This window comes from Grammomys surdaster, unplaced genomic scaffold, assembly GCF_004785775.1.
Source record: "Grammomys surdaster isolate TR1022 unplaced genomic scaffold, NIH_TR_1.0 150, whole genome shotgun sequence".
Classification (NCBI taxonomy): Eukaryota; Metazoa; Chordata; class Mammalia; order Rodentia; family Muridae; genus Grammomys; species Grammomys surdaster.
In genome coordinates, this window is record NW_021604608.1 from 7,909,101 (window position 1) to 7,934,411 (window position 25,311).

Sequence of the window (25,311 nt, forward strand, 5' to 3'; positions counted from 1 at the left end):
TTGCATAAAGAGGAATTCCAAGTTCTTGCTGGACATGTCCTTATAGGGAAATTTAGCCTGTAATTTGTCCACCGGGCTATGTGACCACCTTAAGGTGGCAGAAATGGGGGTCACGGCAAGCTTATGTGCACTGGGTCATGCAGGCCCAGACCAAGGAGGAAGCAGTCCTATTCCTGTGGATGAGATTTTCTGGGATTGGACACGTCTGAACCTCATTCTTGCTCCAGACTGCCTGCCCAGTCTAGTGGCTTTCTGACCCCACAAAGTCTGGTGGAGTTGAAATGGGTCTAGAGATAATTACGATTCGGTCAACATTTTGAGGGAGAGCTCTTGGCACCCAGAGCTGGAAGATTTATCCTAAGGGTCTTGCATGATTTCTTTTTTTTTCTTCATTGAGTCTTGCCCACCCAGTACCAGTTGGTATAAACTGTACCTCTCCACCCATGCATTTTCTTTTTCTTTCTCTTTTCTTTTATTTTCTTTTTCTTTTTTCTTTTCTTTTCTTTTCTTTTCTTTTTCTTTTTCTTTTTTTTTTTGAGACAGAGTTTCTCTGTATAGCCCTGGCTGTCCTGGAACTCACTCTGTAGACCAGGCTGGCCTCGAACTCAGAAATCCGCCTGCCTCTGCCTCCCAAGTGCTGGGATTAAAGGCGTGCGCCACCACTGCCCAGCCACCCATGCATTTTCAAATCCTCCCGAAGGACTGTACTTCACTGGGTGAGAACTACTAATGATGAGAAAGGGGGAAAGTGATGAATGATGTAACTGAGGGGCTCAGTATCAGAAGAGGCACTCGAGGCTCAGCACACTACCACTGACAGAGCATCACTATCCAGGTAGAGAGAGGCACAGATCATAGCACATTCAAAGGACTCCAAAAGTCCAGGTTAAATGTCAAGTCCAACTATGAAGTTAGGAAAGGTGGTGAGTGTCAAACTCCATCTAACAACTCAAGTCTCAGCACTTGCTGGCCGCCCCCTTGGGCACATTGGTCCTATACTCTCATCAAGCTTAATCTTAACAATGCAGACTGTACTCCCTCCAAGAGCTGGTGCGGTGTATACTAGTACCATCATGGTACTCAGAGGGAAGCTGGAGGATCTGTATTAATAGTAACTGGTGGTCTTGCCTACTATTTCGAACATGGGAAAAATGGGCAGGAGCATGATTTTGGATCATTTTCCAGGGATGCGCTAAAATCAAAGATGATCTTGATTGAACTGCTTAGTCAAAACCTACTGTCTTAGGGTTTTACTGCTGTGAACAGACACCATGACCAAGGCAAGTCTCATAAAGGACCACATTTAATTGGAGCTGGCTTACAGATACAAAGGTTCAGTCCATTATCACTAAGGTGGGAATATGGCAGCATTTAGGTAGGTATGGTACAGGCAGAGCTGAGAGTTCTACATCTTCATCTGAAGGCTGCTAGTGGAAGACTGACTTCCAAGCAGTTAAGATGGGGGTCTTCAAACCTACACCAACAGTGACACACCTACTCCAACATGGTCATACCTACTCCAACAGGACCACACTCCCTGGGCCGAGCATATACACATCATCATACCTACTATGTAACAGCATACCTACTATGTAACAAATTCTATTGACTTATTTAACTCCGTGTTTACTCTCAGAGGCAGACTTACAATCCTTTGCAGATATGTAAATGAGACCCAGACAGTAAATAAGATGCTTGGACTAGGTTAGAATTGACTACGCCAACCCCTACTTCACCTTAGTCATCAACAATAATTGGAGATTAAACATATACCCAAACAGAACTATAATACTTTTAGAAAATAAGATAGGATAATGGCTTTCTAGCCTTGGGGTAGGCAAAATTTCTTACCAAATACACTAAGCACTAACTTTAAAAGAAAAAAATTATATCCCAGACCCCATCAAAATTAACACTTTGATCACCAAGTGCTTTTAAGAAAGTCTTACCTTGAGAGTTTGAGAAATGGCTCAAGAGTGCTTCCTACTCTCTCCAGAAGACCTGAATTCAGTTCCTAACACCCATATCAGGCAGCTTACAACCACCTGCAACTCTAGGAGATCTGATGGAGTGCACACCCACACATGCACACACCCACAAACACACATAAAGAATAAATATTTCTTTTAAAGAAAATAACTCATTTTCAACAGGACACCAAAAGTGTTAAGTGTAAAAATGACCTGATATATTTGCCTGTATCACAATTCTACACTCCTACTCTTAAAAAACACAACTAAAAAACTGAACAGGAAGTCATAGTCTGGAGTAAATTTTCTAACACATATATCTAACAAAGACTTGTATGCAGAAATGTAAAGACCTCCAATATGACATTCAGAATGGATAGCTACAGAGGGAGAACTTGTCTGTCATTCAGTGATAGATGGTTTTGTTCTTGTGAGTATGTAGAAAAAGTGATGAAGTATATGGAAAGAAGAAAAACCTAGAGGGCATGATAGCACATGTCAGCCCCTGAGGGCAGAAGCAGGAGGATCATGAGTTCAAAGCCAACCTAGGCTACATGGCAAGATCCTGTCTGAAAGCAATAAGCACAACAAAATCCCTAGTGATCAGTGGTGTATGTCACTGTCCTTTGCCTCATAGAAAACCAGCTCATCTTGATTACTGTCTGTTTTCCCATCTAGTCCATAAAAATCAAAAATTTTTTAAAAATTTATTTTCTTGAAGGTTAAATAAATGGAGTCAAGATTGAAGAAAATGAGGCATTTTTTGTGGCTCCAAAACAAATACAAATTTTGAAAAATTTGGCGTTTGTACTAAAAAGATAGGTCTGCAATTAAATGTGGTACATACCTAAGTCATAATTACATTCTGTCAAAAACCATAATTCTAGCTACCCAAAACAAACTGTACTTGCCAAAATTTGTAAATATCTTTATATATATGCAGAATAAATGAATTAAAAACTACTGTGACAGTGCTGATGTTGCATGCAAAAATATACTTCCAGGCTAGCAAGATGGCTCAAACAAGCAAAGTCACTTGCCACCAAGACTCGTCTCATGTGTTTAATCTCCAAAACCCACGTAGTGGAAGGAGAGACCCTAATCTTCTGACCTCCACACATTTATGGACACACACACACACTCGCAGAAATTTTGCCCACATCTGTATATATATGGATCTAGACAGTTCCTCAAAGGTCCGTGTATTAAATGCTTGGTCCCTAGCTATTGTAAGATGCTAGAGAAAGAGAGAACCTTGCCCGAGGGGAATGGAGTCCTTTTTACAGTAGCTAAATGAAGCTAGCTGTCATTGACTCCCAGGCTTCTGTTGCCAGGTAGTAAATTTTCTAACACCATTTGTCTTTCCTGAGACTGACCATTTGGGTGAGGCAGTAGGAACAACTGGAAGTTAGATTTTAATTGATCATATAGGGTATCACAAGACACTGGGTCAGGCCCAATCAGGGTCAGATTACCAAAGAGTGGAGGGGTTTGTTTCTTATTTTTGGCCTTTTATTTTCTTCAGAATCCTTTAAAAAAAAAATGAAGCCTCGTAAAAGGTTTTAGGTCACTTGGGGAAAAGCTCTCAAAGGGAATTGTGGGATATCGTCCCTTCATCTTTATTCTCATGTGCAATGGCTGACCATAGACTGGACCCTCCAGTACTGTGAGCCTCATGTGGTTCCTCTTGATAATTTATTTCAGGCACCTGTTACAGTGATGGAATGCCGACTAGAAGATATTTAGTCCCCCGACTTTGTCTATGGGCAACCACTGATCTCCTTTTTGCTATGATAGGTTTTTATTTGCTTGTTTGAAGGCTTAATTTAATTTTGAGACAGGGTCTTATGTAGCCCTAGAAGCTCTCAAAGTCACTATGTAACTGAAGGTAACCTTGAACTCCTAATTCTCTTGCCTCTACCTCCAATATATCACCATATCTAGCTATTGTAGTTTTACATATAAATAGACTTATACTGTATAGAGGATTTTTTTCTGATTGAATTTTCTCTTAAAGTCATACCTTTGAGATGTATTGGTTTTATCTATATCAATACAGCATTTATTTATTTATTTATTTATTTATTTATTTATTTATTTATTTATTATGGGATGGCTTCTTGCTGTCAGTTTGTTTGCATTTCTGGCCTTGGAGACTGGCTTTGAGTTTGCTAGGCACCTGTTCAGCCACTGAGCTGCTCTCTGCATCTGATGGGTGGTTTTCCATCGTGTGAATCTACTACACTTGGTTTACCCATTCAACAGTGATGGATGTTTGGTTGTTTCCACTTGGGGCTGTTATGATAAAGTTGCTATGCATGCATGCCTGTTTGGACATGTTTTCATCTCCCATGTATAGATACCTGGAAGTAGAATTTCAAGACTGAATAGCAACAAATCTAACTTTTAAAGATAATGTCAGGGCTGGGGATGTAGCACAGTGCTAGCTTACCACATATGAGGCTCTGGGTTCAATCCCCAGGCCAAAACCAACAAACAAAACCGATGTCATCTAGTTTGCTAGTCCCTGCCATTTCTGTGTTCTCACCAGCAATATGTGACAGATTTCAGTTGTGCTATATCCCTGCCAGCATTTAGAAGTGTCAGTCTTCATGGCTTGTCTATTACTGTGTAGTGATACTGTGAGTGAGTCTGAATTGTCATTTTTCTGAGAAGTAACAGAACCGACACCTTTCCCTATCAATTACTCAGCAAACAAAGTGCCAAAATAGTCAATCAAACATGATTTGTAAACAGGGAAACGAGCTGCATCCTAGTGGTATAACTCAGGGCTATAGTGACTACCTAAAATCTCAAGGCATCACCCAAAAATAATAACAAAAGAAATAAGCCCTGGCTTGCCCAATATAGGTACAGGAAATACAGAACAAATTAAAGGATGACTCTTCAATTCGGTGCATATAATGTTGGCACCATGTTGCCACCTATCGCAACTTTGCCTTAAGCACCTATTTCCTACTGAATAAATTCATGTTCTCCAACAGAATGGAGGAGGCATATAATTACATGAAATCATAAGCAGAGATAGTTTTGCCTAGAAGATACTTGTTTTCATAACAGTTTATTTAATTTTATGTATATATAATATAGTATATGTTAAATACATAACATATATTATTACACTAATAAAATACAATATAATATAAAATAACATAATATATATAATATAATGTGAAGGTGTTAGATCCCCTGGAACTGGAGTTAAAGGTAGTTGTGGGCTGCCATGTAAGTACCGGGAATTGAACCTGGGTTCTTTGGTACAGCAGCCAATGCTCTTAAACCACTCAGCCATCTCTCTGGCCCTAAAGATATTTGTTGAAAAAAGGTATTTGGAATGGAGACGAGACACCATTCATGACAATGACTTGGCTGAAATATTTCCAAATTTCAACAGACAAATGCTGAAAATAGTGAATTTGTACTTGTGTCCTATGTCCTCAGGCTCCAGCACTCACGTCTCTGGTACACAAATATACACATGTACACACGCACACACACACGCACACACACACACACACGTACAAACACATGAATAAAAATAAATATCTGTCTCCATATAGAATCATATTCTAGGTGTGAGGGATGGAGTTTATAACAATCCATGAGGCAAGTCAGGTTTAGGAATCCCCACAAATTCCATGTAACACAGGAAACCTCAGTGCCAGGATCTAACTAGCTAGGTCAATCAGAGCAGGAAGTAAGCATGGTCACCTCTGCTATCTGAGGTAACCTTTGTGCTATATGATTTGCCTGTGTCATGTATAACCTACTACCAGGCTCCAAAGTCCATCTCTTGAGACTGATGATATTTCTGCCATTTTCAAATCATCATTAAAAGTATTTCTTCTGTTCATAACATTAATACATGCCCATTGCAGAAAAAAACAAATATTAAATAATGTATATAAAAGAAAACAAATATCTTGGAAAGCTCTACCCAATGAGTAATATACTCTATTATTTAGAGCCACCCGAGTGGTTTTTTCTATGCAAATACTTGTATCCCGTTGCAAGAGTCCAGATACCATTTGATCTCAGGGTTTATTCACTACAATAACAAGCAGCAGTCCATAACACACACATGTGGTACCTGACTCAGAAGTAAGCAGCAGAGAGGTTCTCAGGCAAGGCTTACAATCTGTCCATTACTTGACGTGTCTTGGGCGGTGACTCCTTCCTCTAGATCTTCTATCTTGATGCATCCAGAGCAGCATGGTCAGTCGTCCTTTGGTCAGACAGCAAGACAGCACGACCACCTTCACTGTTGCAACATCAGGCCCTCTGCCTGCCTGCTGTGAGCCTCTGCTTTCATTATCTACAAGGGGCAGTCACACTCGAGCCAATCACACTCTAGCATTACATCATTGCATAGTACTTCATTCTTATCTGCTACACACAGCTGGCATGAGCTGGCTGCTCATCGCTGTAACATCCAACTCAGTCCTGTTCTTATTTCTTATGTATATGCTCTCTACATTCTATCCCCTGAATCCTCAAGACACTCAGGATCTCGGGGATTCATAAGGGCACATAGGCCAGGAGTATCAGAGCTATGCATCATATTTTATGTAATATTCAGATTGGCAAAGCTTGTATAGTGGTCCAATCTTAAAGTTAGTCCAGTCTTGGTGGTAGGTTATACCTTTGGCATTTGTTAAATCTTGACTGGAAGGTTTTCGGTGTAATATAAGCATTAAGTTGGAACAGGCTTTCCTCTAGAAATGGTTTTACCAATTGTCTGGTGCAATCTGCTTCTAACGTTTTTGGATCACAGGGTGCTATGGGAGATTTAGCTCCATACCAGTCTCCATGGAGCAAGGCTTCTGCAGATTCACCATCATGTATGATCAGAGCTTTGCATAGCTCTTATTGATAATGGCTGCCTTTGTCTATATAGGCTGTAAGCATGGAGGCTATGCAGTGAATAGCCTGTCTAACGGGTTCCTTATACAGTGGGTATCTGGTCATTGGCAAGTGGAAACAAATGTGGTTTACTAACCTATAAAGTAGGTCTTCCTCTGGTGGACCCCAGAGGTGTATCATGGCTAATGGGGATGTACAGTAAGTACAGTTTTGGGGAGTTCCAAATGTGAAACACATGCAATCTGCTAAATAAATCTTTCAACGGCTCCATAGTTTTATGGAAACAATTAACAAAGAAGTATCTAGCTGCAGAGGAGATTTCCAGGTCACCCTGACATCCTGAGTGCATCCTCAAATTCTTCCTATTAGGAATTCTTGCTTTTCTTAGTACAAACATGTCTTAAAAGAAACAAACTTATTCTTACGGTTAGTGCAAGAAAAATCCAAAATATCATGAACCAAAATACTTCTCTCAACCAATGAAACCAATTATATACAGGATAACACACAAAATCAAACTGAACAACCCTAGCTAATTGGTCCCATATGCACATTTTTTTTTCAATTTCGTATTCCAGTCCTTAAAAATGTGTTTGCTCTCAGTAGGCCTACCATATTGTGTAATTTTGCTGTCTTATGCACCGGTAATTTTTCTTGGTTCAAGAGTGTTTGATGTATGCTCTGTAGTTGTGTCTCATTGTGCTCTGCTAGCTCATTGATTTTTCTAACGGTTTTAGCAAATGTATCTATGTGGTCTGTCTCCATTTCAAAATCAAATTGTGTGTCTGACAAGAAATAATGCTTTTGTTGGTAGTTTATTGTGGTTATTCTCATCCAATTGTGTACTACCATCTGGGAACAATTATGTACTACATAGCATCCTCTAGTGATATTCCATTCTACGTGATTATCATCCACACTTGTTTCATTCATTTATATAATTGCATCTAGCTATAGTTTCATTATTGGTGCATACCAAGAATTTATAGTTAACCAGGGTTTGTACAGTGCAGCATAGTGAAATATGCCAGTGCTGTTTCTTCCATCTTTCTTATTGGGTATATGTGGATATATGTCCTGGCCTGAGCTGCTGCTCTGGTCCGCAGGTCAGGGTCTAGCGAGAGAGAGAGTGGGGATGGAGGGGCAAGAGATGCGAAGAATGGAGACAAGACAGAGGATCTGATCAAGTCTCTTTTATTGAAAGGAAATCCTGGGTATTTATATGCTTTACCACGTGCCTTGCCCTTGAGGACAAGCAGGGGAACACAGATGAAGGCACTATGCCACGTGCTCCTTGCAACTGGGGGCACTAAACAGCAAAACAAGATATGTGAGAAAAACAAGATGTTTATCAGAGTGTACCCAGCTGTTGTGGGCTGTTGAAAACAACTCTCTTGTCAGGATATATGGCTCTAGATGGCTGCAAAGATGGTAGCTGCTTTCTTCTAGAACTTGACTCCCAACAGATATACATATGTGTTGGGTCTTAGTCTATAAATTTGTTCCACAGAGATGTATGCTGGTGTGTTATTAACATTTATCTAAATGAAATGGTCAGTTGATGCTACCTAGGTTTCCTCCAGTGTATATGGTATTATATACAATATATATATCTGTGATTATTTTATTCATGTATCCATTCTGTTTGTTATCTAAAAAAATATTTGTACTAAGTTTACTTCACATATGCCTTCAGCACAGTAAGACATTCTTTCAGTGTCCAGAATAATTTGAAATTCTGGGGTTTATCTGCCTATTCCTATTGTAAACAATATGTCTAATTCTCTAGTTATACTTGTGACATTAGATTTATAAATCTGGCACATAATCAGATTATGAATAGTGGTAATGAGATTTAATGTTCTTTTATATTCCTAACTGTATGTTTCCTGGAATACCCGTGTCTCTGTTTCCATGGTATTAACTATCGTATGTAATGTATCAATTGGTTGTGATACTGCATGTAATACTTTGGCTGTGTCTGCATTAATTTTTTATATATGACAGAGTTCAGCTTTAATAGGCTGAATAATGGCTGCCGCCACCCCTCTACCCATAATACCTCTAAGGATTGCTCCAGCCACAAAAGCTCCTACTGCTAATGTTTGTAGGGGGGTTTCTTCTTAATTTATTCATTGAGAAATATTGTAGCTCATAAGAAAATCCACCTAGGCAATATGTTCTGGGTGGTTGTAATGCCATTAAATTAATTTTTAACTGGATGGGTCTAATTCTTGGCAAGAGAATGGTGCTGGTAATGTTGTGTCTGGTTCAATAAATGGAGCTCTTACTAGTTTTGGTTTACCTGGTGGTAGTATAATCCATTCTCTAGGGTAGTGGGGTATTTTAAACTTAACCTCTATAGCGTCATTATATTTTATGTTACCTTTATTTACTAGACATGGTATATTTGAGTGTTTTGAATTGTATCATAATTTCCTGGTCATGGGCAAATAATAAATAATATCCATGATTTCCCAATCGTATGTTGCATATTTGCTTTAGGCTTTGGGCTGACCAGTCTGACACCACCCATTCTTTATATTGTGCATTTGTTTTTTGTTTTGGTTTTTCGAGACAGGGTTTCTCTGTGTAGCTCTGGCTGTCCAGGAACTCACTCTGTAGACTTGGCTGGCCTTGAACTCAGAAATCCACCTGCCTCTGCCTCCCAAGTGCTGGGATTAAAGGCGTGCGCCACCACTGCCCGGCCCATTCTTTATATTGTGGATTGTATAGTTAATAATAAAAATAATATGGTAAGTTATGTCTAATTTTTGAAATGCACTTCATATCGAAGTCCCAAGTTTTCCGCCATTGCACTGTCTCTGTATTGCTGGGATGGAATACAATACTCTATAATCCTTTCATTCTTGTGGTGTGACTATCTTTTGTATATTTTGTAGGATAATATGTGGTTGAATATATTCCACCTGTGTCCACCCTGAAAATTTGAAGGCTGGTATTTGTGGTGTCTTGTTAAATATAGTAACATTTTTGACTGGTATTGTTTTTGTAGTGTCATTTACTTTAGCATCCCATGATATAGGGAAAAACCAACTTTTGTGTGTCTAGTACTGTATCACAGATTGATCTCAACTGACTGTAGGACTTCATTCTATTACCTGTGTCCCAAAAGGTCTCATTACCTTGGTGCTTATCAGCAAGCATGAGGACTATGTAACTGCCTATTAAGTCCTCCTTTAGAAAGGTAATGTTTGCCAGGGTCCTGTTATGTTTGCTATTCTTGGTGTGTCAGTTTTATTATAAGTATCAAGCTTGAATGGTATCACTCTCATTGGGTGATTCCTTATTTTCTTCTTAATGTTCCATCCAAACTTTTCTGTGTTCATGATTTTAAAGGTTGAAGAGGTATGGCTCAAATTTTTGTAAAGTGGTCCCATAACATTCTGACCGACAAATCTTGTTGTTAAATTTGGAATTGCTGTTTTGCTCAGACAATTATAAGCTATACTGGGAGTCCATGTCCTTGCAATGCTGCCTTCTATTCCTACCAGGTACCACATATGTGTTGCAGTGCTATATGTACAAGATTGTGGTTTTCTCCCTGGTGTCATTGCTGTTGTCCATGGTTGTGAAATGGATCAGTAAGCATCAATGGCATTGCTTTCCACCATTGATTTAGGTCTGGAAACTTTTTAGTTCTAATACCATAGTCCTAGGATGGTGCATTGTATGGTGTTAGGTTGTTATGCCATGGTACATTAGGGAATTCTGCTATGCATAGACAATCTGCTGTGTTCCATTCCTGTCCTAAAGTTTCATCTAGTTTTGCTTTCAAGGAATTGGGGCATCTGTTCCCGTATGACTTTGACAAAGGTGGCATCCCTAACTATAGGGGCCAGGGTTGAACAGGTATACATGGGCAGTGTGTCCAATTCATTGGTTTGCATAGATTTATTTTGGTTGTAGTGGTTGTGGATTGTGTGGTTGACTGTTTTATCAGAACCTTTCTCATCAGCCTTTTCATAATCATATTCCTCATGATATTCATAAATCCATTCTTCCAGTGTCAAAGTTGTGTAGTTATACTGATAACCAATTTCCTCCAGAGCATCTTTGGTTTGGATGCAAAGTGCAACTTTAAGAATGTGGAACTGGCCGGGCAATGGTGGCACATGCCTTTAATCCCAGCACTTGGGAGGCAGAGGCAAGCAGATTTCTGAGTTCGATGCCAGCCTGGTCTACAGAGTGAGTTCCAGGACAGCTCGGGCTATAAAGAGAAACCCTGTCTCGAAAAACAAACAAACAAACAAACAAAAAACAAAAAAATAAAACCTTAAAAAAAAAAAGAAAGAATGTGGAACTGATGGCCATATCACAGTCAAAGGTTGCTTCTGTTTCTATGCCTATAAAAATTGTTATGTAACCCATTGACTTTTATAGGTTTGTAGGTTCTATAGCTGTGAGGGTTTTCTCCAATGGTTATTGAATATAGCTTTACCATTAGATACATTGGTATACAATTCATTAAAATTACATTTTAATAGATTTTGCTCATGAATGTTGGTATTTCCCTCTGAAGCCACAAAACATATAGGTCTTAAAGGGATGTGCTAGTTTGGTTGTGGCTCTGAATTGGTCACATTCTTTAAATCATCTATAATTTAAACAATTAAGCATATTTCTGCCAAAAGGAGTGAGTGCTACCAATGAACCACGCCCAATATGTCTCATCTGTCTAATAACCTGGTAGTTTTCTATCTGGTCCTGCAATAGGGTAGCTAGTGGCATTAAAATTTCTTGGGGGTCCAATATTTGGTACAGTGGTAGTTCGTTTTGTTGAGGGCGTCCTAGTACTACTGGTTTCTGTGGTTCCTGTGCTGGCCACTGTGCCTGAACCTGTGGTGCCAGGTATTGTGCTGGTGGCTCCTGTATTCATTGGTGCGATGGTTGGGGTGCTTCCAGTTGTATTGTTGCCTGATGTTCCCTGACATAATCCCAAAGCAATAAGAGCCAGAAGCATAAGGGTGCTGATATGCTTGTGGCCGTAATTGTCCATGGGGAGGTCAAAGTAATTATGGCTATTCTTGCTATTGCTCCCAGGAGCATACACAGGATAGGCATGCCAAGATGTTGCCACATTTAGGTTATAATTAATAAGGCTGATATCCATTGCAATGTTTGTGAAGTCAGCACCAATACCAAGAGGATTGCCAGGGTACCTTAACGTGTATGGTGATGTAGGAACCTAGTCCAAACAATAGTCTAATTGGCAAATTTTATTCCTACCAACTTCTTGTGAGTTATGTTTAGCCCTTGACTGGTTATTTGGTTGCACCAGTGTGTTGCAAAATTTACCACTGGCACTACAATATAAATAACTATAATTATGGCTAGGCATATAGAATAGAGGCTTTTGCATAAAGGTACATATATAATGTATCATGCAGTATCTACTAGTCTGGACAGTTTCAGGTCGGCTTTATCTTGTGTAATCTAGATTGCCATTTCCCTGTCCTTGGGCCACAACTTTTGCTGCTTTAAGCATCTCATTTTCCTTATTCCTGTGAATGCATTTATAGTCCCTACTTAGTACCTTATCCTGCTCCAATGGGTAATCTATATCTATGTTATATTTTATTGCCTCTTGTATCAGGGACTCCCTATTCAATCTTGGTCTAATGTTTAGTTCATGTATGCATTTCATTAGTTCTTGTGCCAGGGAGCTACTCTTATCTCTACTTGCTTAGTTTTGAGCAGGCCATTAACTCTTTTGATGGTTCCTGCTGCTGTTGGCTGATAAGCCATGTAATATCGCCATGGTATATTCATAATCTTACAAATGTTTTTAACTTGTTCCCTGTGAAATGTGTTCCTTGATCAGATTGTATATTATTTGGGATCCTGCAATGGGAAGCCCGATCCTATAATTCGAGTATGGTTAAATACTGATGTGGGTGTGGCCTGCTTTTGGTGGATCCTAATCTAGTGTATATGTCTACCAAGGTGCCTGCATATACTCCTTTCCATTGGCTTAATGATTCTATAAAGTCTATTTGTAAGGTATGATTGAAATTCAGCCTATGCCCTACTTCCCTTATAATTGTATTTTATCTAGTTTTATCTCTTGGGCAATGTTTACATTAGTTTATTGCATCTTTGATCCTTTTCCATATCACCTTTAGATTTCTGCCTGAAAACCACTAATTCATGTGGCATGAATTCTTGCATGTCCCAGGGTCTCATGTGTTTTTAATATTTCTTTGGTGGTAATCTCTGTCTCCAAGTCTCTAGTTGGTATTGGCTTCCATTCTGCTTTAAGTTTCAACTTGTTGAAGCCTATCTGTTCTGTCTTCCAATTCATTTGGATCTAATCGCTAGGCTGGCTAATTTATCCACTGCTGTATCATTATGTCTGTAAACCTTCTTTGTTAGTATGGGCATCCACATGATATACATACACCTTAACTTCTTTGGCTACGTTATATAATTCCATCCAAAATTCCTTGGACCATACATCCTTGCCATTAATTTTCCAATCGTCCACTTTCCTGACCATATGACTAAACCATTGGCTGTGCACCATGAGTCGGTAAACAAATGTAGTACCTTTTGTTTTTCTTTGAGGTTTTGCCTTGCTGCTAGCTCGGCTGCTACTGCTTCTGCGGGCTGTGCAGATTTAGCTGCTCCTTGTTCTGTAACCACCACTCCATTCCCTGCTCTGTAGGCTGCTGCTTTTCACAAGACCGTGTTCTGTTTACTGGTTGTGAAGCCATCCATAAACCAGGCATTAACCAGGGAAGGCTGGTACTCTCCTGTCCCCTAATTCCCTCGTGGTACCTGTGTTTGGGAAGGGGTGGCATTTGTGGTGATTGATAATCCCTGTGTAGTCATAGGGCAGTCGGTCTGAAGTATCGACTGTGATGCCTTTGGCACCGACCCCTTTGCAAACAGAGTACCAGAATGAAGGAGCCCCACTGAGTACCATTTCCATTGCAGTACCTTCCCTTCCATGGGTAGATGGGCCCATGCTTCCTCTGGTGCCTCGATCCAATCTAGGATCAGGACGGTGGTTCTGAATATTACTTGGCTGCTCTGCAGCCTGCTGTGGAAAGTTCATAAGGCCTCATATGCTGTCCAAACTGTTTTCTCAAATAAAGAGAATTTGTTTTCCAACCACAGGAAGCATTTGCAATAGAAGCCTACTGGCCATTCTCTACCATTTCAAAAGACAAACGTACTCCAGTTTCCATACTGTTATAGGTACAATATGTCTAAATATTGTCTATAAGTGGTTGGATGTATTGTAGCTTAGAGTATTCCTTTAAACACTCTAGCACTATTTTCACAGCTTGTTCTTGGGGCTTATCCCAAACAAAATCATTTGCTTTCCTCATAATATTACACAAGGACTACAGAGTGACTTTTAAATATGGTATGTGTTGTCTCAATATCCAAATAATCCTATAAGATGTTGTACCTCTGTTTTATTGGTTGGTGTTTTAAGCTGTTCTAACTTATATGACTTCAGTAAGTATTTCTGGTCCTGTAGTGGACCACATTACACACAGAACGTGACCTTTGTATCTGGTCCTGATGCCTTATCCTTACTGATGGTCTAACCACCATCTCTCAATACTTGTATAGTTTGGTCTACTGTTTTTTGTGTATTTTCCTTTTTTTTTTTGACCTATTATCAAAAGGTCATCAACATATGAACAGTTAGGTACTGACGTGACCTCATCCAGTGAACATCTTAGAAAGTTGTGGGCAATTACTGGGCTGTTTGTATATCCTTGTGGTAGTCTTAAAAATTGTTAGTCTTCCTTACCAAGTGAGTGTGGTGCATTCTTTGCTTTGTAGGTACAGTAGCGTGCCAAAGCACATGTCTGACAAATCTATACTTGTCAGCCATTTTGGTGCTGTTTTCTTTTTTTTTAAAGATTTATTTATTTATTATATATGAATACACTGTAGCTGTCTTCAGACACACCAGAAGAGGGCATCAGATCTCATTACAGATGGTTGTGAGCCACCATGTGGTTGCTGGGATTTGAACTCAGGACCTCTGGAAGTGCAGTCAGTGCTCTTAACCACTGAGCCATCTCTCCAGCCCTTGGTGCTGTTTTCTTAATCCTCATGAAAATATCTTCTACATCTAGTAATTGTTTTGGCAGTTTAGGGGACAAATCACTAATTCTCCTATAATCTACTGTCACTTGCCACCTACCATTTGGTTGTAAAACTGGCCAAACTGAACTGTTGAAATTGAAGCTCCAAGTTGGTTCAATTACTCCTTCACCAGGGTTTCAATGGTTTCAGATATCTCCTCATTTCCTCCTTGAAATGGGTATTGTGGCATAAACGAGGGTTCACTTGTCTTATAGGTCCTAGTTTCACTTTTGCTAGACTACAGTTTACCTTGGCAACCTTTCTTAAATTTAGTAAATCAGTAGAAGAATGTTTAAAATCATTGAGAAACCTAAAATATTTTCTGGTGCACAGCAACATGTAAAATCCAGGGAATTATTTTCTCATATATCATTAATTCTAACTTACATACTGGTACTTTGGATTCTCCTGCCACTCCTTGTATATTTATTTTCCTTCCTTGATATAGTGTCTGGTAGTCCTGTGTATATATTAACATCACTGCCTGTGTTAATTAGCCATCTAAAATTTATCTTCTTATTCTTAATTCTTAGGGGCATCATTGGCACCTGACTTGATTCCTGTTGAAAGATGTACATGTTTTCGGTCTTATCAGTGGGCACTGATCATTCCTTTGTACTGGTGACCACCTCTGTTCCCTAAAAAAGGCTTAGATTTGTTCCTTCCAAAAATCCTATTCGGTGTACCCTTATGTGGGGTTCTCTTTACAAATAGCATTCCAGGTTTATCTAACATTTGTGAATGGTATGAAAAATCTGGGTGTCTTCCTTAATTTAAATGGCTTTCTTCTTTTATTTTATATTATTATGACTTTTTCTTGGTCTAACTCCTTGAATCCTTTCAAGAAATCAAGTACCACAGAAATGGTTCTGCAATTTAATTCTCTTGTGTGGTGGTACTCCCTTAATTAAAATTCTTATGAACTGTGGTGTAAATGAAGCAGCCTGTGGGGTAACTACCTCATTATATATAAGCCACAGTTCTAGCTTTCTCAGTAGCTGAATGGGCTCTTGGAAAGTGTTCCAGTTTTGCTGCTGCTTCAAATTGTGTAAGGTCTAAAGACAGAATACATATCTCAGGCTGCGGTTATCTAGTCCAGGAGAGGGTGTACATCACCTCAAGCCATGTCTGGGACTTGCTGTATAGCTTCATATACTGCTGGGTTCTCTACTGTATTCTTAATTTTCCCCGTCTCTAACTCTGACAGCATGACTGTGTCGGCTCCTTTTCTCAGAGTTTTATCATATGGGATGCATCCTCCACTCCACTCTGGGCATCGTCTTGTCTCACTGACTTAGATCTTGAGAAGTGCATGGTCTAATTTCCATTTGTTGCTCGAGCTGCTCCTCCTCCTCCTTACCGAACAAGGTGGATCTTCTCAGTGTATTAACCTTGGAAGATGTCACTGGGAGGGAGACGGCTGTCTTGCCTGGGCCCTGGGTTAGGACAGCACGTTTAAAGGGATTGTTCAGCCTCCATTTCTTAGTTCTATTAGAACTAAGCCCATTAGTCTGTCTTTAGGTTCACTACGGTTTTCATCAGGATTGCTGGGACTTCTTTACCAGCTGGGTGCTCTAGCGGAGGCTCTGCTCCATGTGGATTTGTTAGAGGTGCTTCAATCTTCACTTCCTTAAACCCAACTTTCCTTTTGCCCTTATTCTTTGTTCCAAGCCATTTCCTCTCTGTGGGATCTGTGGCATCTGGACTCTTTCATGGCTTTGAAGCCACTAAATAGTTTCTTCATTCTGTTGTTATCATATATGCTAGGGAGTATAGGGCTTTAATAGTCTTCTTTTTTATAAACCACCCAAAGGTAGTTTGGTGTGGGCTTCTTATTACTTTTTCTAATAATTTATCTGCCCTTCTCACCAGGTGTTTGGCCAACCAGTCTCTCATGGGTGTCCCTGTACCTTCAGCTCTTCCCACCCCTTAAGCAGCAGTTGGCATTAAGGTGTTGGTAATCCCCCTTTTCTGGAGTGCCTTTCCCTCCACCTTCTGCTCTTCCTATGCAGCAGTTTGCTTCAAGGTGATGTAATCAGCCTGTGCCTTTCCCTTAGAGCTCTGCCTAGTTCTATGCCTGGGCTGCAATTAATTTTGTATGACCAGAGGCTTATTGCCAATTGAGTGAAATTTAGAATGGTCAGGACAGCTATAGTCCTTAGAGGGTCCAGTTTCCTTCTCAGTATCCCACCTTGAAGGTGGAATCCTGCCAACTACCCTAACTGTCTTAAGTCATGTCCGGCTCAAGGCTGGAAAGGAGAGATGGAGTCCAGATACCATTTGATCTCAGGGTTTATTCACTACAGCGACAAACGTCAGTCCATAACACATACATGTGGTACCTGACTCAGAAGCAAGTAGTAGAGAGGCTTGTAGGCAAGGCTCACAATCTGTCCATTACTTGACTTGTCTTGGGGATGGTGGCCCCTTCCTCCAGATCTTCTATCTTGATGCAGCCAGAGCAGCATGGTCAGTCGTCCTCCGGTCACACAGAATGACAGCATGACCATCTTCACTGTTGCAACATCAGGCCCTCTGCCTGCCTGCTGTGAGCCTCTGCTTTTATTATCTACAAGGGGCAGTGACACTCTAACCAATCACACTCTAGCATTACGTCATTACATAGTACTTCATTCTTATCTGCTACACACAGCTGGCATGAGCTGGCTGCTCATCGCTGTAACATCCAACTCAGTCCTGTTCTTATTTCTTATTTACATTCTCTTTACTTACCTTTTTACTTACATGCTAATTTACATGACTTTAGAAGTAAACCAGTTGTGTCTGAAGTATTAACATTGCAGCATAACGTCATTTACAAAACTCATGCATAAGGACTGTAAAATAAACACAACAGAAAAGCAAAACAAAACAGAAAAACAAAACAAAAAACCAAATCAAAGTGAAACAAAACAAATCTCAATGCTTTCGTTAAGTTTACAGTTTTATGTTGGGTCACACAGCTAACCTGGGACTCATATATGCAATATATTGTATTTTTAGCCCTTTGAGTTGTAAATATTATAGATGGGTTTTTTTTTTGTTTTTTGTTTTTTGTTTTTTCGAGACAGGGTTTCTCTGTGTAGCCCTGGGTGTCCTGGAACTCACTCTGTAGAGCAGGCTGGCCTCGAACTCAGAAATCCATCTGCCTCTGCCTCCCAAGTGCTGGGATTAAAGGCGTGCACCACCACCGCCTGACAAATATTATAGATGTACAATATAATGTTTTAACAAGAAAAATAGCAAAATAATTTCTCTAATCAAGCAAATTAACATCATGCTTCTCCTTATTTTTATACTTATTACAAACATCTTTACCTTTCTACAAACATTTTGGATTAGTCTATTTGGTGTTGCTATAACAAACTACCAGAAGCTAGGTACTTTGGAAAAGAAAGAATCTGGAGGTCCAAAAACATGCACTGACATTTATTTGACTCTGGTGAGGAGCACACATTGGATTGCATCACGTAGCAGAGACACAATAGAAGAGGTACTCTGGGGAGGGCCAGGCTTGCTTATAACAGTCCATTTTATCAGTAACTAAAACCCAGACCCACAAAGACTAACCCAGTCCCACAAGAAACCATTATTCTTTTCTTGAGGGTAGAAGCCCCCAAGTGATTTACCCTCCACTCAGACCCATCTCCTACAGGTCTCACTAGCTCCTCACTGCTACCCCAGAGGTAAGCTTCCAGCATCACGGACCTCTAGACAACATGCTACATACAGTATGGACATATCAGCCTGGCCACCTCTACACTGACCAAAATGCTGTGTTTTCCTTAGATTCATTGCAATGTAGAAAGGATCGAAAGGCAACAACACTCAATTCTAAGAAGGATAAAAACATCCTCCAGTCCAGAAGATTTCCAAACATTTGTCTCAATACTTTTTCTCTCAGTGATGTGGGTGTGTTTTCCATGTGTGGGAAAACTCCTGATGTTCTACAGATCTGTTTTGGAGGACCTTGGGGGTTGGCCTTTCCTTTGATATGGGAACCGCTTTACTGCTTCCAGGGACTTCCCTCCAGGGTGAAACTGAACTCCATCACCCCTCTGTGACTGTTCTCTTCTCTCTCTTAGGAAACACAGGGATATCTTTGTTCTCTCAGTTTTCAAAGGGAAACATCCAGGCAAATCAGCATGGCCTCTGACAAAGAACCGACTAGACTAGACAGACCGGGCAACATCACACATTTTCCTCTGTCACTTCAAGTGCAGGGTCCACCTTCTGTGGCTCTACCAATCTTATTCTCCCCAACCGGCATCATCTCTCACCCAGCCAGAGACTTTCCAGGGGCAAAGAAAGGAAATGAAGGTGAGGAGGAACAAGATGCTACAAAAGACAATCCGTAATTTGCCACTTCTTTCCTCCAAATAGTTAGCAAGAGTGGGATGGAGCATTCCCAACCTGATGCTAGCTGTCAATCATTGTCCTCCAGCACCAGAACTGTCTGGCTCAGCGTTAGCTCTGCCCTCACTTCTTTCATCTAGAGTGGATATTTTTTTCCAGGAAATACCAAAAAAGTTCCAATATGGTGTTTGGTTTTTGTGTGTGTGTGTTTATGTTTGTTTTATTCCTGCTGAATTTGCTAAAACTAAGTGCTCATAGGTATCGGAACTAGGGATTGGCTTATCTGAGAATGGGACCAAAGCAGAAGAAAACAGTCAAGGCAAGATACATGCAAACTAATCCTTCTACACAGTAGTTCTCAACCTGTGGGTCGTGACCCCCAGGGGAAATGATCCTTTCATAGGAGTCACCTAAGAGCATCGGAAAATACAGATCTTTACATTATGATTTTTTTAAAAAAAGATTTTATTTTATCAATATGAGTACTCTATGCACATTCACTTGCATGCCAGAAGAAAGCACTAGAACTCATCATAGACGATTATGAGACACCATGTGGTTTCTGGGAATTGAACTCAGTCCTTCTGGAAGAGCAGCCAGTGCTCATAACTGCTGGGCCGCCTCTCCAGCCACTATCTTACGATTCTTAACAGTAGCAAAATTACAGCTGTAAAGTAGCAAAGAGATAATTTTACGGTTGGAGGTCATCATAACTTGAGGAATTGTATTAACAGGCTGTAGCATTTGCTAGGTTGAGAACTACTGCTCTAGACCTAGCCATATCTAAAGCTAACATGACCTAGACATTTTGGTTGTTGAGGCCAATCAATTCTCTTTTTATAGCAGAAAAGTTAAACTGAGTTTCTAATGTTGAAACCCTAGAGGCAGTGCTCCCAATGACCTAACTGCCTCCTGCCAAGCTTCAGTTTTTGTTGTTGTTGTTGTTGTTGTTTACTGTAAAGCCTTTTATTTAACCAGCATTATTCCCCAGAACGGTGCACTGTTCCTGGAGGTACTGCAATACCAGGTCGATGCGTGGAGTGGACAGAGAAAGCTCCTATTCCAACTCCTACTTCCAAAAGTCCATTTAATATATTGTCCTCGGCTAGAGGAGGCATCAGATATTAAACTGATAAGAACAGATACTACACTTGATCTGAGCCAAAAGGCCGAGAAGCGATCAGGCTTCAGTTTTAAAGAGCCAGTTGCCACCCAGCTTCCAACACATGAAACTCCACTCCATAAACTAGATCAATGACTGTAACCTTTCAAATCTGTGTCTTCCTAGAAGATTAAGGACTTAGCTACCAGTGCTAAATATTCACATGGTCTATGACCCACATATCATCTGCCCTTTTAATGTTCCCAAACCAAAAATAACCACCATGTACCTTACACAGGAGAGAGAAAAGATTTGTATAGAAGAAATGAGACTCAAAGAAGGTATAGCAAACTCATTAGGGCTGCGACCAGTTCTCTAGGCCTTAAACCCTGAACCGATCAATCATCCCTTTCACCCACACTCATACCTGCACTTTTCAGAAGCAGGAGAAACCAGCAACCAGGAGGGACAGAGAGACAACTGCACACTAAGTCTCCTATTGCTCCACTAAAAAGATTTCACACTAGAAAGCCATCACAAAGTCGCATGTGTCTCCAATTCATTACAGCCATAAAAAGCAGCACCATATTTTCATGAACTATTAAAACAAACAGTTAAAAACAAAGCCCATTTGATATCCAATATCCTTTGCCTAATTATATATTTTCGTGTATGTGTGGAGCAGCACAATTTGGTTAAGTGCAATCCATCTCCCTATAACCGACTCAAATGTCCACATTCTCTCTGGCATCCCGGACGAATAAACTATGATTTTCTCACCTCCATCAACGATAAATTGCACAGACGTGTATCGTGACATGCATTCTCTCTAAATACATTCTCTCTTTTGGCTTTTTTTCCACTGGCCTCATGCTTAAGTGGTTCTTAGGGAAATCTCTACAAAGATGGCATACCATGGGCATAGGATGAGTATCAAGAAAGAGCGTTGGCATTTACTGAAACCTATTATGTGTCTCCATACCCAATATTCGTCATATCATTTAATACTGACTCTAGTCTTCATAGCAAATGGAAACTGTCTCTGGCTTTCTGATAGGAAGGCCATGACAGGAGAAAAATACAAGTTTAAAATGCTGTCAACAGCTATAGCAGGCACTATAGTTGTGGATTGATAACAATTTTCCTTACTCTCTACAGGCTTCATGTGCTTCTAACTCAGGATGTCCAAAATGTCGGTCTGCTGTCTCAGACATCCTTGCTGCTGGGGCCTGAACCGATCACTCCACCCAGCCAATGGGCACAGAGGGTAAGCATGCTGGGAATCTGGGAAATTCTTTTCTTCCATATTAAATAACAAAACAAAGTGCATGCACACTAGGAGAACCTCCCACTCTCCTTTCTCTTGTTTTCAAATGCAGTCATATAATCACATACAGGAGCCATCCTGAGACCACAGGATGCATGCCTCAAGGGAAAGGTCAATCTTGCACTAACAATCATGAAAAGTGAGTGTTTATAGCACCTCTGATCCTCTCAGTTAACTAACCTTGGGACTTAAGACAATGTCCAGCATGCCATTTTAGTTTCATTCCCACGGCTATGATAAAACAGCCTGACAAAAAAACAAATGTGAGAGTGAAGGGGTTTATTTGGCTCAGGGTTCCAGGTTATGACCAATCATTACAGGACAGTTACTTGGCAGGAACTTGAGGAAACTGACACGTCAAGTCTGAAGTCAGAGGGAGGGCCCAATAAATGCTTGCAAACAGTTTCTCAGCTCACTCTCTCCTTTCCAATTGGTCTAGAGCCCTTAGCCTACGAGATGGTGCATTCAGGGTACATTTTTCTTCCTTAATTAACCCAGTAGAGAAATTCCCTCACTGGCATGCCTACAGGACAACCCAAGCTAGGCAATCCCTCATTGCAATGCCCTTCCCAGATGATTCTAGATTGTGTCAAGTTGACAGTTGAAATAATCATCACATACACTCAGCATTTATTGGATAAGTAAATTACTGTATCAATCCGTTGTCTGTTGCTATTACAAAATGGTAGAGGCTAGTGTTTCATAAAGGAGGTAGGTTTACTCATTTTACTGTTTTGGAGGCAGAGTGTCGAAGGTCGAGTAAGCCAACGGTGTAGCCCTTGACAAAGTCTCCTGAAAGCTGTGTTACATCATAGTGGACGACAACATGGAAGGAGCACATGCATGAGAAAGAGGTCACGTGGTGAAAAAGGAAGCCAGACAGATTCAGGGCCCAGGCTCTTTTTTTTTTAATTTTTTTTTTAATAACACTCAGAAACTCACTGGGTCCCAAGATAACCACTTTATTCTATACGATGGTAATGTCTATATCCCATTTGCTCCTACTTCTAGGGCCTGCCACCTCCTGACACCATCACACTGAGAACAAGCTCCTAGCACACAAACAAACCACATCCAAACTGTAGCAATGACTTTCAAAATCTGTCTTCCTAGAAGAGAAAGGACACAGTACCAACGCTAACTAAGTATACAAACTCAAGAGAAATAAATTCTGTGTCCACTAGAGACATGTGCAACAGTGCCCAAAGTAACTGAAAGCCTTCTGTGCCCATTGGCTGGATGGAGTGATCAGATCAAGCTCCAGCAGCAAGAATGTCTGAGATAGCAGACCGGCATTTTGGACATCCTGAGTTAGAAGCACATGAAGCCTGTAGAGAGTAAGGAAAACCTATAAGAAAGCTTCTCTAACAGAAAGTCTTTAAAAGAGCCTAGGAAAAGCTCATGATTCTATGAACATCCTCTTGTGCAGTGTGCATTTATGCACAGAACTTGCCTAGTAGACAAGAAAAGAATGGATAGGCAAAGGTAGTAATTGAAGGATTCATAACAGTGAAACGCTGGACCCAGGCTTGCGGTGTATATCTTGAAATCCCAGCACCCAGAGGCTGAGACAAGGGAATCAGAAGTCTGAGGTCATTTTTGGATACATAGGCGGTTCAAGGCCATCTTGGACTAAGTGAGACCCTATGCAGTGGTTTTTATTTTGACCCGACATAAACTGCTAGTCATCTGAGAGAAAGGAGCCTTATTCAATTAGGAAAATCCTTCCATAAGATTTGGCTGCAGGCAAGCCTATAAGGGCATTTTATTTTATCTTTTTTGTTTGTTTTTCTTTTCTTTTGGTTTTTTGAAACAGAGTTTGTCTTGGTAGCCTTGAGTGTCATGGAACTCACTTTATAGACCAGGCTGGCCTTGAACTCAGCGGTCTGCCTGCCTCTGCCTCACAAGTGGTTGGATTAAAGGCATGCACCACCACCATCACCTAGATTGGCATTTTCTTAATTATTGATTGATGTGGAAGGGCCAAGTTAATTGTAGGTGGAATCACCTCTGGGCTGGTGGTCTGGGATACTATCAGAAGGCAGAATGCAGCCCAGGTATGAGGGCGCCTGGTCTATATAGCAAGCTCTAGGACAACCAGGAATTCATAGACAGGTCCTGAGGAAAAAAGGAAGGAAGGAAGGAAGGAAGGAAGGAAGGAAGGAAGGAAGGAAGGAAGGAAGGAAGGAAAGAGGGAAAGAGAGAGGGAGGGAGGGAGGGAGGGAGGGAGGGAGGGAGCAATGCAACGCAAAGCAAAGCAAGCAGAATGAGCAATCCATAAGGTACAAGCCACTCAGTAGCACCCTTCCATGGCCTTTGCATCAGCTCCTGCCTCCAGGTTCCTGCCCCGTTTGAGTTCCCACCCTGACAGCTTCTATAATGAACTGTGATATGGAAGTGTAAGTGAAATAAACCCTTTCCTCTCCAAGTTGCTTTTGGTCATGGTGTTTCATCATAGGAACAGAAACTCTAAGACACCCTGTATCAATAAAACAAAACAAAAAACAGAACACAGTCCCTGAAAAACTCAAACCTTATCTATCATTATGAAAAACTTGAAGTTCAAGGTCTGCATACAGAAGCCTTCCAGCAATGTTTCTCTCCCGTGGAGGTAATCTGGCAGGTAGGAAGAAAGGTTGGTGTAGGAGCAGAGGTAGTGAAGGATGGGAATGTTCATGATTTTGCTTTACAAACTCCTTATCTGATTTCATTTTTATTTCATTGCTTATTTTTGAATATTTTATTTCTTCTTTGAGAAGGTCATTGAGGTGTACAATCTACCTTGATCATCTTTACTGTGAACTACTTCATCCCACCTCCGTGTCCTTTCCTATCCCCTATGCTTTCCACTATCCCCATGATAAGCATGTTTGCTTTCATCTGCAGTCCCACGTGCACTTATTTCAAGGAGAGGATGCTCTTGAAGGCACTCTGTACCCTGCGAAGCACTCAAGTATAAAAGTGATTTTATTACAACTGTAAAAGATATTAAATGCTGGCCGTGCCATTTCGCAGTGGCGGAGGGCGGGTCCGCTAGCCACCTGCCAGAGTACTCAGCTCACGCGCCGCCGGCACCTTCCAGAAAGTGGGGGGGCGGGGGGGGGGAAACCCGGTGAACCACTACCACCCACAAGGAGCAACCGTCATGCTTACCTGGCAGAACTCCAGGTGCTGAGCTGGAAAAGCATTTCTTGAGGCTTCACTTTTCGACCCTGGCTGTACTTCAGAATCCTCCAGGGAGTTTCGTTCTTTAAAGCCCCACCCCAGAGATTGCGACACAATTACCTCAGGTGAGACCCATGCGTGGGTTCATTTTAAATGCTTCTCAGAGCTAATACTTCAGCCTGGCGGGAAGTGAAGACTTGGGTTGATGCTGTGGATAAATGCTCTAGGCAGCAAATGAAGAGTTACTAAACTTCTCTGGGAAAGTTTAACTCTAATCAAAAAACAAAAACAAAAACAAAAACAAAAAAACACAACATTGTTTTCTCATCTCCTTGAATCAGCCTAAGCTGTTTCCTTCATCTCTTCCTTTCTTT

General features: G+C 40.7%; 1 non-coding gene across 1 annotated transcript; it reads right to left on the minus strand.

Annotated features, from left to right (window-relative positions):
• Positions 1 to 20,333: 20,333 nt before the first annotated feature.
• On the minus strand, positions 20,334 to 20,524 carry LOC114619553. Its single transcript, XR_003711186.1, has one exon. It is a non-coding gene; the product is annotated as a U2 spliceosomal RNA (small nuclear RNA).
• Positions 20,525 to 25,311: the final 4,787 nt, after the last annotated feature.